Here is a 16,394-nt window from a genome sequence, read left to right on the forward strand (position 1 = left end):
ATGGAACTCTTCACAACAAGGCAAAGGTCCTGTACAGGGGAAATGACTCACGCTACAGAAAACAATTGCATGCTTGGAAGACTAACACTAGTGATAAAAGTACTGAATCAGAGATTCAAAACATGACACCAGAAATCATCAATGGGAGATTGATGTTCAAGAGATGCTGATGAAATGCTAAAGCATTCTTTCAATTTTCCAATAAGGGAAACCCTGTTTGCCAGAGATGGATGTATAGCACCTTTTTACATACTTATGATCAATGCAGATAGTGTTATGTTAACCTTGATAAATGCTCTTTCTTCTATAAACTAAACTTATAAGCAGTTCCTAGCATGAAGCATTTATCAGCCACTGAAGCACATATACAGTACTTGTGCATCAAGCTTAACCTTTGAGGAATTATTAAACTGGAAATACATTCCTTTGGAAGTTAAAGGTAAATATAAAACTCCTCATACCTCTCAACCGACTTGATATTAAGGCAAAACACATCCCTTTTGTAGTCAAGGTGCTTTGGTGTGCATGTGTAGAGCTTGCCCAGTTCTAAGGAACAGCCACCACAAGACAATGTTAAAAACAAGCTGAAAGGAAAAAAAATAAAAGAAAGGAAAATAGGACAAATATGACAATACTGCAAGAGTAAATTAATGGGTTTAATTCTCTGTACAACATACTGAAATATATTAACAGGTGAATCAATGAGATTTTGAGTCTGAACAAGTCCACTTATAAATCATTGTGTAATCATTGACTACAGGATTCAGCGAGTGTAGGAGGAGATAACAATTTTCCGAGTAGATAAAATCAAAGATATATGTTTTCATTCTAGTGAGACGATTATCTCCAAATAAACTTGATGGTATGGTTATTACAAGTAATAGTAAAAAAAAAAAAAAGTCAGCGATGTGCTGCTTCTGCTTGGTTCTTAGTAAAGGTGAGGAACAATGGCACAATTTATAGTCTGCCATGGTGCTAGCAGGTGCCAAAAGATCATTGCCTTTGTATTGCACTGTATAAAATCACCAGTGTCAACATACTTCATACTGTGGTAAATCATCATGGACAAGGCTGGTCTCCACCCGAGGGCATAAGAAGACTGCACGCACAGATACCAGCATCATTTTTCTTTTCAGGATGCTGCAATCATTGACGCAGCGACCTAGAAGGTTAATGGTTACATTTCTATTTTAGGGAACCAGGGTTATGATAATATGATAACGTTCCCTATCAAGTACGAAATGTAACCATTACCGTATAGGAATATTGCATAATGACTAGAATGCTATAAGACTAAGACAAAGGCTACCTTGTGTGTTAGCATACGGAACCCCAGTAACAAGTAGCTAGGGCTAAAAGACTGAGGGAGAAACTCACCTCTTTGTTATGTTGTAAGGGTCTTGAAGCTGCCCTTAACACTCTAATTCCAAAACCAGGGTTTTGTGTATCCACAACCTAGTCTGTAGAACCTAGTACAGGTATAGGGAGTAGCCCACAATGCTGCATTGCAAATGTCTTTGACAGATGCACCCTGGAATAAAGCCCACAAAGTTGCCATGCCCCTGAAAGAATGGGCAGTGAGCTTTCTGGAGAGGGCAAGTTGGTCAGCTCATAGGCAGTTCTGCATGTCTGCTATCCATTTGCACAGTCTCTGCATAGACAGGGCTTGACCATGGGACTTCGTCCCAGAGCAGACCAACATTGCTCGGACAGCCTCCAACTTTTTGTCCTGTCAACATAGCATACCAGGACCCACACTGTCGTGGGGTCGAACCCACAAGGCAGACACCACGTCTGTAAGACGCTCCACTTGTACTCGTACTCGAACATGTGGACGCTGCTCTGGAAATTTGTAAGCAGTCAATAACCCTATTGGACAGATCCAGACAGATCAAAGCAGTCGTTCTGGGGCCAGACCCAGAGCTGCAGGCTCAATGGGTCGGGATGCCATAAGGTCCCCCGTGCCTGACTAAGCAGGTCACGGTGCTTGGGCAGTCTCCACAGCTGACCACTCAGGAGCTGCATCAGGGTTTAAACCTCCTGGGCCAATAAGGGGCTAAGAGCACCTTGGTCTGGTCCTGCCTGATTTTCTCTAGACACAGCAGGAGCAAGGTGAGCAGTGGGAAGGCATAAAATAGTTGCCTCGGCCACTAGTGTGCCAGGGCATCTACCGCCAGCGGGTCCCCACCTCCTATTACAGACAAGAGAACATCTCTGCTCTCCCAAACCTCTCCCAAATGAGGCTACCACCTTGGAGTTCGCCTCCACTTTGAGGCGCTGGGACCCTCCTAGAGAGGAGGTCCACTGCCCAGTTTTTTTCACCCTGGGCAGACATACTGCCCGCAGTGAAAGCAGGTTCTCGTGTGCCCAGAGCAAGCTTATGGGCCACGTGATGGAGACTGGGCGACCTGAGGCCGACCTTGTGGTTGATGTAAGCCACCACTGTTGTGTTGTCTACACGGACAAGCACATGCATCCCATGAACCTTCTGTAATAAATGCTGCAAGGCTAGTTAAACTGCTTGCAATGCCAAACATTTATGTGGGGACTGTGCCAAGGGGGGTTACACACCCCCTGCGCCCCCGTGTCATCCTACAAAGCGCCCCAGCTCAGGCTGGACGCGTACGTGGCGACGTCCTCCCTTCTGGTGACACTGCCCAACGCTATGCGGATGTGCAGATGAGCAGGCTGTTTGCACCAAGAGAGTGACGAAACACTGTCAATAGGCGGTCACGGTTCATGCAGGCTGAAAATTACCTGCTGTTGAACTAGGCTTGCAAGGGTGCATGTGCAGGAAACCCAAAAGTAGGGTCTGAGAAGCTGCTGCCATCAAGTAAAAACTCCACTGCCATTTTACACAGCGCCCCAGTGCAGGCTGAGGGCATCTGCTCAAGCAGCAACACCGCTGTACAGTAATGTAACAGGGCCACTGTGACAGACGACGAGTTTATCCAAGTCATAAATCTCCCTCCCGACCTGTGAGGAATGCTGTATAACAGGAACAATGTGCCCCGGACTGGATGGGTTGGAAATTCATTCCACGGAAAGTTGGAGTCTGCCATCCAGAAAGGGAGCGGAGTCACAATACCAGAAGTCATCACCTTAATGCGGTCGGCGATGTGGTATTATTATTATTATTATTATTTATTTCTTAGCAGACGCCCTTATCCAGGGCGACTTACAATTGTTACAAGATAACACATTATTTTTACATACAATTACCCATTTATACAGTTGGGTTTTTACTGGAGCAAACTAGGTAAAGTACCTTGCTCAAGGGTACAGCAGCAGTGTCCCCACCAGGATTTGAACCCACGACCCTCCGGTCAAGAGTCCAGAGCCCTAACCACTACTCCACACTGCTGCCTGGTAGTTGCGGATTGGAGGAAAAGCGATTGCACTCACTACTGAAAGGGGCGTGACTGAGGGATGTGGCGAAGAGATCTGTTCCTTTGTTATGTTTGCGAAAGGACCTGCAAAGAGTACAAGTGAAAACTAACAGTGAGTGTTTCGTGTTGTTTTGTCTGTCTATTAACTATTGTGTGTGTCATTGTTAGACGGCTAAATTATCCAGGAGCTGTCGCTACAAAGCCAGCACCAAACCCCGGACTACATTGCACTACTGTTGTCACCGTAATTGTTTTAATTCACCACTTGCATTAGGAGCACTCACTGTTGGAATTGTGATCATGTATGTGTTTAAAGTGTGTGTTATTATTATAAAGTATTATTTCGGGACTGAACCCTGTGGGTTTTGACTGGGCTTTACACATTGCTGTGTATAGCCAGTCTTATTATTTAAGCAACAATGAAGCTTCTTTTCACCGTTTTCACCGTTGTGTTGGGTCGTTATTCTACTGCACTGCAAACCACTTTGCCACAGCGACGCAGTGTAGAGTACTGTAAAAAAAACTGTAACACGGCAGATCAAGACCCGAACCAAGTCCTCTGGTACTGGACCAGGGATAATACCGCGGTCAAAAACAGGTCGGTGATTTTGCACCAAATAGGAGCGATATGGTACCAGGATGAAACTGTATGGTCGATTCGGTACAGTGCCTAAGATCAATATGGTATGGTACCGGCTGGTACAATACGTTACCCTCGGTACAGTAACCTTATTCCCTGTTTGGTATGGATATCGAGTCGATGACCTACAGGTCTACTCTGTTCGCTTACCGCAAGAAGCAGTATACAGGGATGCCCACCTATATAGCTTCTAGCAAACCAAAGCAGTCCGAAAGCATACAAGACTGAGGGAAGCCTGCTGTTAGAGCCCTAACAGCCTTCGTAATGGTGCTGCAAGCAGACAACAAAACGGCAACGAGATACAGTAAGAGACTGCAAGCAATCTGCGCCGAAGCGCGTATCTCAGCCAACGCACAGCTGCTGAGCCCAGCAGCTGCACTCATGCTTCTGCACAAAAGAAACACAAGACAAAAACTCTCACAGAAAACAGTAATCACAATATTACAGTTAAAATAATAATAACAATTTAAAAAAACAAAACTTTTACTTTTTTATTTAGATTTCCAGAAAGCTTTTGACAAAGTCCCCGCATAAAAGATTAATCCTCAAACTGAACACAGTCGGGATTCAAGGAAATGTATGCACATGGATTAGGAAGAATTAACATGTAGAAAACAGAAAGAACCGATTAGAGGAGAAGCCTCAAGATGGAGCGAGGTAACCAGTGGAGTACCACAGGGATCAGTATTAGGCTCTCTGCGCTTCCTAATCTACATTAATGATTTAGATTCTGGTATAGTAAGCAATCTTGTTAAATTTGCAGACGACACAAAAATAGGAGGAGTGGCAAACATCATTGTAGCAGCAAAGGTCATTCAAAATGATCTAGACAGCATTCAGAACCGGGCAGACACATGGCAAATGACATTTAATAGAGAAAAGTGTAAGGTACTGCAAGCAGGCAATAAAAATGTACATTATAAATACCATATGGGAGATACTAAAATTGAAGAAGGAACCTATGAAAAAGATCTAGGAGTTTATGTTGACTCAGAAATGTCTTTATCTAGACAATGTGGGGAAGCTATAGAAAAAAGGCCAACAAAATGCTCAGATATTTAGTGAAAAGTGTTGAATTTAAATCAAGGGATTTAATGTTAACACTGTACAATGCATTAGTAAGATCTCATCTAGAATATTGTGTTCAGTTCTGGTCACCTCGCTACAAAATGGATATTGCTGCTTTAGAAAGAGTGCAAAGAAGAGCGAAAGAATTATCCCTCAACTAAAACAATGTAATTTATTCAGTCTTGAACAAACAAGACTACGCGGTGATCTGATTCAAGCATTCAAAATCCTAAAAAGGTATTGACAATGTCGACCCAGGGGACTTTTTTGACCTGAAAAAAGAAACAAGCACCAGGGGTCACAAATTGAGATTTTATAAAGGGCCATTCAGAACAGAAAATAGGTGGCACTTTTTTTACACAGAGAATTGTGCGAGTCTGGAACCAACTCCCTAGAAATGTTGTTGAAGCTGACACCCTGGGATCCTTCAAGAAGCTGCTTGATGAGATTCTGGGATCAACAAGCTACTAACAACCAAACAAGCAAGATGGGCCGAATGGCCTCCTCTCGTGTGTAAATGTTCTTATGTTGTTATCGCATTAATCCGTGTAAAACAATTTGCGAATAATAAATACAGATAAAAATGTCTTAGCTGTCTATGGTAAACACCCATACGGTATTGGTTACATTTTGTACTTGATAGGAAGCAGCATCCAAGTTCAGCTATCACGGTGCATTATTTCTTGGGCAGCACCTTCACTGAAACCTCCATGCTCTCTCCCAACAATCATTTATTTCTGACTAGAGCGCAGGCCGGTTACCTGGTGGCTGTAGCTGCAGACAGAGATGTGAAAACTTGGGCCGGGGCAACAACATTTGAACCACTGGGGGGGATAAGTAGGCGACAGGGGTAACAATGGTGACGAACAGCGACAGTGCAGAGACGTCTGGTTTACCAGGGGGAGCGAAGTAGGAGAGGGGAAAAAACTGTGCCTGAAGATCAGGCCCAGCGACCAGGTCCAGACGCAACAGCAGGGTGTCTAGGAGCACGGGACAAGGGACCTGACCTACCAGCGCTGAATCGGTGCAGCGGGGTGGTGGTCGGGACTGGGGTGGAGGTGGTCTCTTCATCACCTCCTCGGATACTGGAACTGGCGACGGCTCCTCCCCCTTTGGCTCTAGAGACTGCGGTGTCTCCTCCCCCTTTGGCTCTGGGGACGGTGGCGGTTCCTCCCTCTGGTTCTCAAAACAGCTGTGCATCTCCCTCTGGCTCTTGAGATAGCAGTGCTTCTCCCTCTTTGGAACTCAGGATAGCAACAGCAACTCTCGCTCTGGCAGCAGCAACTCTCGTCCGGCGACTGCAACTTTTCCCAGTTGCTGATTTCTCTCTCGCTGTAGGCGGTTGGCCTCTTGTTCTGCAGCAGTGGCCTGTATCAACACCCTTAACATTTCTTCCATTTTTGTTTTTTCTGCAGTTCTGAGCTGGGTTAGTATTCCACTTCTAAAACCACGTGTGGAACAGCTTCCGGTGATCTGCGCCTTTGAAATATTTGACCCAGGAACTGCAGTTCAGCACTTTTAGTGCGCTTTTATTTTACAACAAAACAAACAAAAAGGTTTAAACAAAATAATACAGCACCCAAGTTCTGCTATTATGGTTCTTTCTTTCTTTCTTTCTTTCTTCACTGTTCAGGTTGGGCAGCACCTTCACTGAAACCTCCACATTCTCTCCCAACAAACATTTCTTTGTCTGCTTTTATAGGATGTGCCCAGGGGTTAATCAATAATTCAATTACCACCTAGCCATATTCCACACTTTACAATTAACTAATAAAACACTTCCAATTAAATAATTACACAAACCAACACATGCACATGCAGAGCCTCTGTTCTGTCACAATACCTACCAGCTATGTTCATCATTTTGTGTCGAAAGACAGGTTTCATTACCTGCAACAACATTGTTGGTAGTTTCTGAAAAAAAAAAAAAAAGTGAAACAAATCAGCTATACAATATACAAGACTGATTCATATTTGAAAGTAGGCAGAATATCAATTGTTACAAATCCCATTTGATTAACATGTATACTGATATAGCTTTATCCTAAATTACAACTACAATGAACCATGGCTGTTGTGTCTCCTCCATTTTCCATCAGAAATGTTCTTGCTCAACTTAAGGTGCTGAGCGTAAATTACCTACAAAAATGAAGACAGGCTGTGACGGGGCACCCCCGCCCCTGTGTTTATTTGTATTATTTTTGTATTGCTGGTATTATTATTGTTATTGTTTGGGTGTATTGTGTGTTAGTATTAGTATTTTTTTTTTCTTTTACTCGGGATCGATCATCTAGAGGCTTTTACAGATAATGAGGTCAGTGGTTCTAATTTCATTATGTTACAGTGATAATATACCTTCGATCTGACACAGTTGTTAGACCTAATTTGCAGTCTACTTGAATGCTGGCACTGGCCAGCGCTATGATACATCCAGAGCACATTTAAAACAATCTGCATGTAACTGTTGTTTCTCTGCAAAGGAGGATCAACAATAAAAACAATCTCCTTTGATTAGGAGCTGTGTTACCAGCTTGTGTTTTGTGGAATTAGCTTTGTGATGCACCTGCATTTTTCTGCACTGTACTGCATTTCTCTTTTGTTGATGTGACGATACAGAAAGACCCACCTACTTCTGTGATTGTCATGTTGACATTATTGAAAACTACTCACTTGTGTGGGAAGGCACTTGAAACATGTGGCCAAAGATACTCTATGATGTGGCTTCATTATTTTTTTGAGGTCAACGAACAAAGCCTCAAAGTAACCACATGTTTTTTTTGTTACAGTTCCTGTTTGGAACCTTGTAGCTCAAACTGGGTTGAGTTGATGTTGGAGAGAAACAAGTTCAGCTAATTTTCGATTGATCCACTTATGGGTCATTCCATACCAACTCAACCAGAGCCGTTGGGGGTTTTCGGGCCCGCTGAGTTCAGAAATGCAAATTATTTTTTTATTTTTTTATTTCCCCTTCGAACTGTGACTTGGCAAAGGTCAACCTAAAGTGAAAAATTGACCTTGACCAGAAAAATCACCCAGGGCTCAACTCAGACGCTACCAGCATGTGAAGTACCTCGTTCAACTCATAATGAATGGGGCTTTCGAGAAAAAAAATACCAGGAGCACCTAACTCACCTAACGCAAGTTACCAGATGAGGGGTAAGTGACAAGTTTTATTCGAACTTCAGCCCAACCCTTTAGCCTGTAGGGGATGCAGGTCCTAAAATGTTAGTATTGCTCAGAGAACCCTAGGGACCACTTTTCCAAATTCTGTGAAACACTTTTGGTTTCAAGTCCCCCCACTGGTTATTGACGTTGGTGGGGCTTTAAGAGATCACCCAAAAAGACATTTTTGGATAGATGTTGATGAGATCTACAAGCATCAAGCAAAACATTTTGGGTTTTTGGCAGATATTTTAAGTTGCATTTGTCATGCTTTCGAGCTCTGCTCATGGCCACTTTGGTGAGGCTAAAGTACCACATAGTCCTAACCAAACTGGTGTTATTCTTCAATGTCCCGTTGTCTGGGGTTAGATCTAGAGTAAAAGTTGACAGGGTATGCTTCCAGTGGCACTAGATTGGAGCTGAGGGGTTATGAATAGGTGTCTACCTAAATCGCGATTTCGCGAAATTCACTTATTTTAGGGGCCAATGCATACTGGACAAGTAAGAGAGAAGAAAAAAGAAACCTTGTTTAAATGAACTGCTGCACAAACTACGTATCTTCCTTCTGTAAATAGGCTTTTTTTTATTCCTTTGCCGTCCTTCATAGGCAAAAGAAACCCCAAAACAACGTCCTTATACAAATAACATTTACAAAAAAATACTCCAAAGCTGTTAACGTTCTTGTTTATTGTTCAAATGACAATGATGTTTTAATCAGCCTATCAGTGCGTCTGTACTGGCTTTTCTGTGACCTGTACTGTACAGTAGGGGGTGGGACAAAGTTGGTGCTGCATTGTTTTGATTTAGGTTGCTAAAATCTAGTTTTCAGCATTGGAGGTAAAATACCAGAAATGGACGACAAAGCAAAAAAAACAAAGTATATTTCAGCTGATGATTGTGTCAAAATATTTCCCAAAGAAACTGTACATGCAGATGGAGGTAATTGTTTTGCACATCTTGTAATGTGTCTGAAGAAAATATGATCGATCGCTATTTAGCTTCAGAATCACACATTAAAACGAAAGGTTACAACAGAGGCTGCTGAACAGAACGCAAAATAAACAGCTTTCAGAAAACAAACTGGAAAGTCAGCGCAGACAAAAAGTATTCCTGTCGATTGTAGCCAAGTTAAATCAGTACTACAGGTACGATCTAGCACAACCACCTCGCTTCAAACAACTTGCTGCTTACTTTTTAAACACAGTTAGAATTTTAAACCCGAATAGGCAGTCTTTTGACTCGGTACTAATAAAAAAAATGATTGAATGGGACAAATAACATGACAATGAACGTGCTGCATATATTGCCTTTATTAAAGTATGCCGGATGCCCTTGGGTAACCGAGTTTTGGGACTGTTTCTAATCGATTTCCACATCTGTATAACTTGGCAAAGCTTTGCCTTACACTTCCAACCAAATCAGTGGGTGCAGAATGTGCAGTCTCTATGTATGGGCAAGTCTACACCAGACAGAGAATGTCGGCAGCAACTGCTGTGGGATGATGCATGCTTGCCTTTAAGAAATGACAGCACTCTGTTTTAGTAAGGAAGCAAGTACCACTGTTTTTTTTTTTAGGCTTTTATAGTGCTCTGAAATATTGTCTACTGAGGTTTATTTAATGTTTAAAATGTCCGCAAAATCCTAATTTTTTTCCATAACATACCCGTGAAAAGTCGACCCCTAGTTATGAACTTGCATGTGGAACTTAGATTTCTTTGTTACAGTGACACATTTGAAACTACCAAAACCTCAATTAGGTGCATTTTAAAAACTTCCTGAGGTGCCTGAAAGAAGATCTGAAAGAGGACCATGCCATCTGTCTGCTCAGTTTTGTGATCCAAGACGCTGCCCAAGGATTTTATTGGGACAAGTATGCAGTGATGAGTAATGAAATTCAACACTCCATGTCGACAGTGTATGAATTTCAGAAGGAGGTAATTCCTTTGATCAAGCGGGAGGTCCCCAACTTGAAACATATACATTACTTCAGTGACGGAGCTGCTAGGCAGTACAAGAAACGCAAAAACTTCGCCAACGTTAGCTTTCATCAGCAAGACTTCGGTATTACCGCACATCACACGGAAAAAGTCTGTGTGATGGTGTGGGAGGTACTATTAAGGCAAGAGCAGCACAAGCTAGTCTTCAAGGCAACATCATTCTTCCCCCTCACCAGCTGTATGAATGGCTGAAAGGAAACGTAACCAGTGTGCAGGTCATGTTCGTCTCTCAAGAACAGGTTGAAGAGAACCACCTTCTCCTTAACGCCATGTAGGACGACGCCCTAGCCATCACCGGCTCCAGGGAAACACACCACTTTGTACCTGATACACCAGGCAAGATAAAGGTCTAATTTACCAGTCAAAGTACAGAATTCCATGTGGTAACGAGATGTTATGTTACCTATTTCTAAAATCCTTATTTTGTGCAGATTCAGAATGTGTATACTTATGCCCGAGTATCTCATTCTTTGGTGGCGTACTGGGCACACGAAATCGGGGTGGGTGCTAGAGGTTGCATAGTTCAAAGCAGAAAACTCAAAGTGGCCTGGTGTCAGTGTAGGGCATGTAAATTAGGTCTAGGACGACAGTGTTTATTTTTTTTACTATCGATGCAACGTTTTCATAAAGACCCGATGCATCGTTTTTTCATAACACAAAAGAAACGCGTAAATAATAAGTACATATTTTAATCAAATCTAATCACGAAAAGTAAACGTTTCTCCAGTTGAACTTAAAACTACACATTTCTAATTATTTATGTCTAGTAACACTGTCGACGAGGTTCCCCACAAAAAGTTAATAAAACATTACAAATAGTACTGTCTTACCTTAAGATGTCTTGACAGCAACCGGATTAGAGGAGAAAAAAAAACTCCAAACGGGGAACAGAAGAATAACTATTTACAGGTCCAACGTTACAAAGTCTCTGCTCTCTCCAGAGCTTATTTTCTGTTTTTATTCAGAAATATTATGGCGTCCACATTCTCCATTTTCAAAGAAGAACGGAGTTTGTTCACAAGCATCCCTGCTTTGCTGAACACACGCTCGCTCGGGACTGTTGTTGCTGGGATACTTAACATGCTCTTTGCCAAGGCTGCTAGGTTGGGAAAGCGTGTCTGGTTATTTTTCCACCAATCAGGGGATCTTTGCTGATGTTTAATGGAGTTTCAGAAGCATAAATCATCATCTCTTGTTAGATTAAGGTTTCCTTGGAAGTAGCGTGTGTTTGTTGCCATCCACGAAGTAACAATTCCATTGCTTGTTCGGTCTTCGTTTTCTTTTTAACGGGTAAGTCCTCTGTGCTGCACTCACTTGTACAGGCATGATTTCCGTCATTTTCGAGGTTTTCCTCCACCAGCCTCACTAGTTTGGAAGACAGTGCTTCAGACACGCGGGCTTTGGCCTTTTCAGACAAGAAATCCAAATTGCGAGATCGGGGATCAAGGAATGATGCAAAAAGCAGTGGCATAACTTCATCGCCTGGGTCTTTCAGTTGATGTAAACGATATCGATTTGATAAATTACACAGTAGTTTCTCGCAAACTTTGTGCATTTGGACTTAGCAAAGCAGGTGTTGTGTCCCCTTCACAAGCTTCAACGGGAACTTCGCTCAGTCTGTATTTCATCCCTGTTGCAACTGGGTACATGGAACTAGCTGTGTTTTTCTCTGGGCTTAACAGTACTGTAGCTAATTCAAATGGCTGTAGAGGGTGTACCTCAGCCATTAGCTTCCACTGCTCAGTAGTTAGATCTAAAGGTGCGGCATCAGACTTTTTTGTCAAATCAAGTTTGACAAAACTGCAATTACTGGCCACTTCAACTCAACAGACGTTCAAAACATATAATATACTGTGTTCCATCTTGTTTGCATATCCTGTATTAATTTTAGTGGTGCATTTTCTGTGTTCAGCATTTCTGTTTGTTTACTATTTAAAGCACTCGTTGCCAGCTCGCTTTTTTAAAAATGTGCAACCAGTCTTCTTGCTGTTGCCACTAATGTGTGTACGGCTTGAACATCCTTCAAACTGTTCTGAATCCATAGGTTTATATTGTGCCCTGCACAGCGCACACTTGCCACGCCATTAAAAAAGTGCCCCAGTATGACCATTTACATGCGTAAATAAAGGCATTGCTCTGCAAATGTTTCGACAGGGCGTATCACATTTTTAAATGCAGCTCCCTACACGATGTATCAACATCCACTATCAGGTCTGTTATTTATTTTGCTCGGGCACTTTTTGGCTTGATTTTCTTTCCAAAATACCATGCCACTGTAGGTAGTTCCTTTTGTTTTTTAGTACTCACAATGTCATATTTTGTTGGAAGGAGCCTCACTAAATGGTCCCGCAGGTTTGTGGTATTGCCAGAGAAGCTCAGCAAAGTTTCACAAATGCTGCATTTTACCTTTCCATTTTGTTCTCTATAAAAAAACTTCCAAACGTCAGACAGCATTGTTAATAATTTAACCAAGAAAGCTTTACTCCTGTAGCAGCTATACTGGTATTTCACTGGGTTGTTCTGTTCACACTTTTAACTGAGTTTCCAGGCTGATCCTAGAAAATGTTTGGACGTAGATGTGTGTGGGGGGCGGGGTTTTGAAAGAAATAGAAAGCAAAGGCGGGGAACTAGAGTACAGTTTTATATAATTTAATTTCGTCCTTATAAAATGGATTAATGAAACAACATGTGGTTTCACCGTATTCATTTTGTTTTGATCCATCGATGGTTATTGGACCGATTCGATGTATGGATCCATCGTCCCAGCCCTAACAATTACATTACCTCAGAATGCAGAACAATTTTGGGTAACAAACCATTGCCTGTTGATGTTATGCACAATATTATATATACATACATTCACAGTGCCTATAGTAAGTATTCACCCCCCCCCCCCCCCCCCTTGGACGTTTTCACAGTTTGTTGTGTTACAACCTGAAATCTTGATGCATTTAAATGGGATTTTTCCCCTTTGATCTACACAACCTACCCAACACTTTCAATGTGTGAAAAAAATGGGGGGGGGGGGGGGGGGGGAGGGGGCAAAAAAACAAATCTATTAAAAATAAAAACCTGAAAAAGTATTCACCCCCTTTGCTATGACACTCCTAAATAAGCTCAGGTGCAACCAATTGCCTTCAGAATTCATACAATAAGTTAAATGGAGTCCATCTGTGTGCAATAAAAGTGGTTCACATGATTTCAGATTAAATACACCCGTCTCTGTAAGGTCCCACAGTTGGGTAGTGTATTCAAAACAAAAGATACTACCACAAAGACCAAGGAGCTTTCAAAACAACTCCAGGACAAAAGTTGTGGAAAGGCACAGATCAGGGGAGGGGTATAAAAAGATTTCAAAGGCATTTAATATCCCTTGGAGCACAGTCAAGTCGATCATTAAGAAGTGGAAGGCATACGGCACCACCCAGAATCTGCCTAGAGCAGGCCGTCCTCCCAAACTGAGCAGCCGGGTAAGAAGGGCATTGGTCAGAGAAGTCAGCAAGAGGCCAATGACAACTCTGAAAGACCTACAGTGTTCCATGGCAGAGATGGAAGAAACTATCCATGTGTCAACAATAGCTCAGGTACTCCACAAAGCTGGCCTGTATGGAAGAGTGGCAAGATGGAAGTCATTTCTGAAAAAAGCCCATGTAAAATCCTGCCTGCTTGGAATTTGCAAAAAGGCATGTGGAAGACTCTGAAAAGTGTCTGAAAAGTATAAAAGTGTCTTTGTTAGATGTTCTCCGAGTTAACTAGCATGTTACCTAATTAACCTTTTGTCCAATTATTGTTAACAGGTGAGGGTCCATGATTACTATAAATATAGGTAGCATAGGCACAAGTTTGTCATTCCTGAATGTAAGGGAGCAGAAAATGGCAAAATACGCTCAGTTAGCAAAGAAAAAAGACTTAAAGTCTGTAATTACTTTAAGAAATGAAGGTCAATCTTTAAGACAAATCGCAAGAACTTTGCAAGTGTCTGTAACTGCTGTGACCAAGACCATCAAACGATTTGAAGAAACTGGCACTCATGAGGACCGAACAAGGTCAGGCAGGCCAAGGGTGACCTCAGAATCAGAGAACATTCGTGTCACAAGTCTGCGAAACCGGCGATTAACTGCCCCTGAAATACAAGCTCAGCTAAATGCTAGAAGTACAGATGTTTCAACATCAACTGTTCAGAGGAGATTGCGTGAAGCTGGCCTAACTGGAAGAATTGCTGCAAAGAAACCATTGTTAAGAGTGCAGAATAAGAGGGCCAAAAAACACAGAAACTGGATGTTTGAGGAGTGGAAGTCGGTCTTATGGACCGATGAGTCAAAATTTGAAATATATGGGTCCAACCGCAGAGTATTGTAAGACGCAGAGAGGGTGAGCGCATGAGTTCTGCATGTGTGGTTCCCACTGTCAAGCATGGAGGAGGCAGTGTCGTGGTCTGGGGTTCCTTTGCTAGTGACAGAGTTGGCGATCTTTACCAAGTCCATGGCAAGCTCAACCAGCATGGCTATCATAGCATACTTCAGAGGCATGCCATTCCACCAGGATTACGGCTAGTTGGGCAGTCCTTAATTCTTCAGCAAGATAATGACCCGAAACACACCTCAAAGTTGTGCAAGAACTATCTGGCGAAGAAGGAAAGTGAAGGACAACTCAATCTAATGACCTGGCCTGCCCAGTTTCCAGACCTCAATCCCACAGAACTTCTATGGGACGAACTGGACAGAAGAGTCAAAGCAAAGCTACCCACAAGTGCCCTACATCTCTGGGAATTGCTGCAGAAGAGCTGGGAAGACATGTCGGGTGATTTCCTGCTGAAACTTGTTAACCGAATGCCTCGTGTTTGTGAGGCTGTTATTAAGGCAAAGGGTGGCTATTTTGAGGAATCCAAGATTTTGATACTCCTTATGTTTTGTTTTGTATATTGTAACATGTGCTTTCATTTCCAAGTATTTACAGAAATGTATACGACGTAAAACATCAATTATCAATTTTGAAAAAAACCTAGTTTCCAGCAAGTGTACGCAAACTTTTGACTGGTACTAATATATATATATATATATATATATATATATATATATATATATATATATATATATTTATATATATATATATATATATATATATATATATATATATATATATATATATATTATACACACACACACACACACACACACACACACACTAAACAAAACTAAAAACCTTTTGTGCACTGCAATGCTTAAATCTTCACAAAGGTGCTGACAAATATAAGGTAATGTCTATAAAGAAAGTGATTATCTCTCTCAATTTATGTCAACCAGCCAGGAATATTCCAACAAACCTTTATCCTTCAGGACTGCAGAGAACTTGGTCGCACCCCTTGTGGTTTTTCTCATGGATCCATACTACTCAAATTTTCCAAGATTCAATTCATTTTATTGAACAAACTTAAAAAAATATATATAATTTTTAAAAACATTTCTGATTTTTAAAAACATTTCTGGTCTACATCGCGTTTCAACTTTTAGTTTTCATCAGGTAGTGAATATTATCAAGAATATTTTCTTTGTATTTGGGGTGAAATAAACATACAACCAACAAAACAATGTAAATTCATTATTTTTATTTATCTTTAATTACATGTGCACTATAGTGGACATTGGGACTCGCATTGTAGAACAAATGCGACTAGCTTAACAATTAGTCACAATGAGAAATCTTCTGCTTTGTTTTATGCGTTTTGGATGTGGTATTCCTTGAAACAATTCCCCTTTTTTGGCAACACAAAGGAACATTTTGCATTTAGTGCACATCACGTAGGTTTTCCTATCACAGCCTTTTCTTCGGCATCTTGCTGCATGTTTGTCGGGCATCATCTCTGGCAAATGCAGAGCTCCTCATTTTCTCAGGAATTGGTCTGGTTGCGGCACCCATTTTTTGCGCTGTAGCTCATAATCATCATCACTGGAATCTGTGATTACACCATCACCTGAGGCACAGACTGTGCCTGTGCAATCAGCTCTTGAGCTAGCAGTGGCTTGAATTCCAAGTATTGTTTGGTGTTTTTGGCACGACGTTCCAATGCAATGCTGTCTGACTTGTACTGAATCCAGGAGTTGGTTACTGCCAAGTCGAAGCAGTGGAAGATGACCCACA

General features: G+C 41.8%; 1 long non-coding RNA gene across 1 annotated transcript in view; it reads right to left on the reverse strand.

Moving 5' to 3' along the window:
- Positions 1-488: 488 nt before the first annotated feature.
- LOC131737897 (uncharacterized) overlaps positions 489-16,394 on the reverse strand; it is a 31,706-nt gene continuing 15,800 nt past the window's right edge. The window contains exons 2-3 of the long non-coding RNA XR_009329462.1: positions 6,945-7,011; positions 489-584 (exon numbers count right to left, since the gene is read on the reverse strand). This is a non-coding gene — a long non-coding RNA (uncharacterized LOC131737897). The remainder of the gene's footprint in view (positions 585-6,944; positions 7,012-16,394) is intronic.

This window comes from Acipenser ruthenus, chromosome 9 (genome assembly GCF_902713425.1).
Source record: "Acipenser ruthenus chromosome 9, fAciRut3.2 maternal haplotype, whole genome shotgun sequence".
Lineage (NCBI taxonomy): Eukaryota > Metazoa > Chordata > Actinopteri > Acipenseriformes > Acipenseridae > Acipenser > Acipenser ruthenus.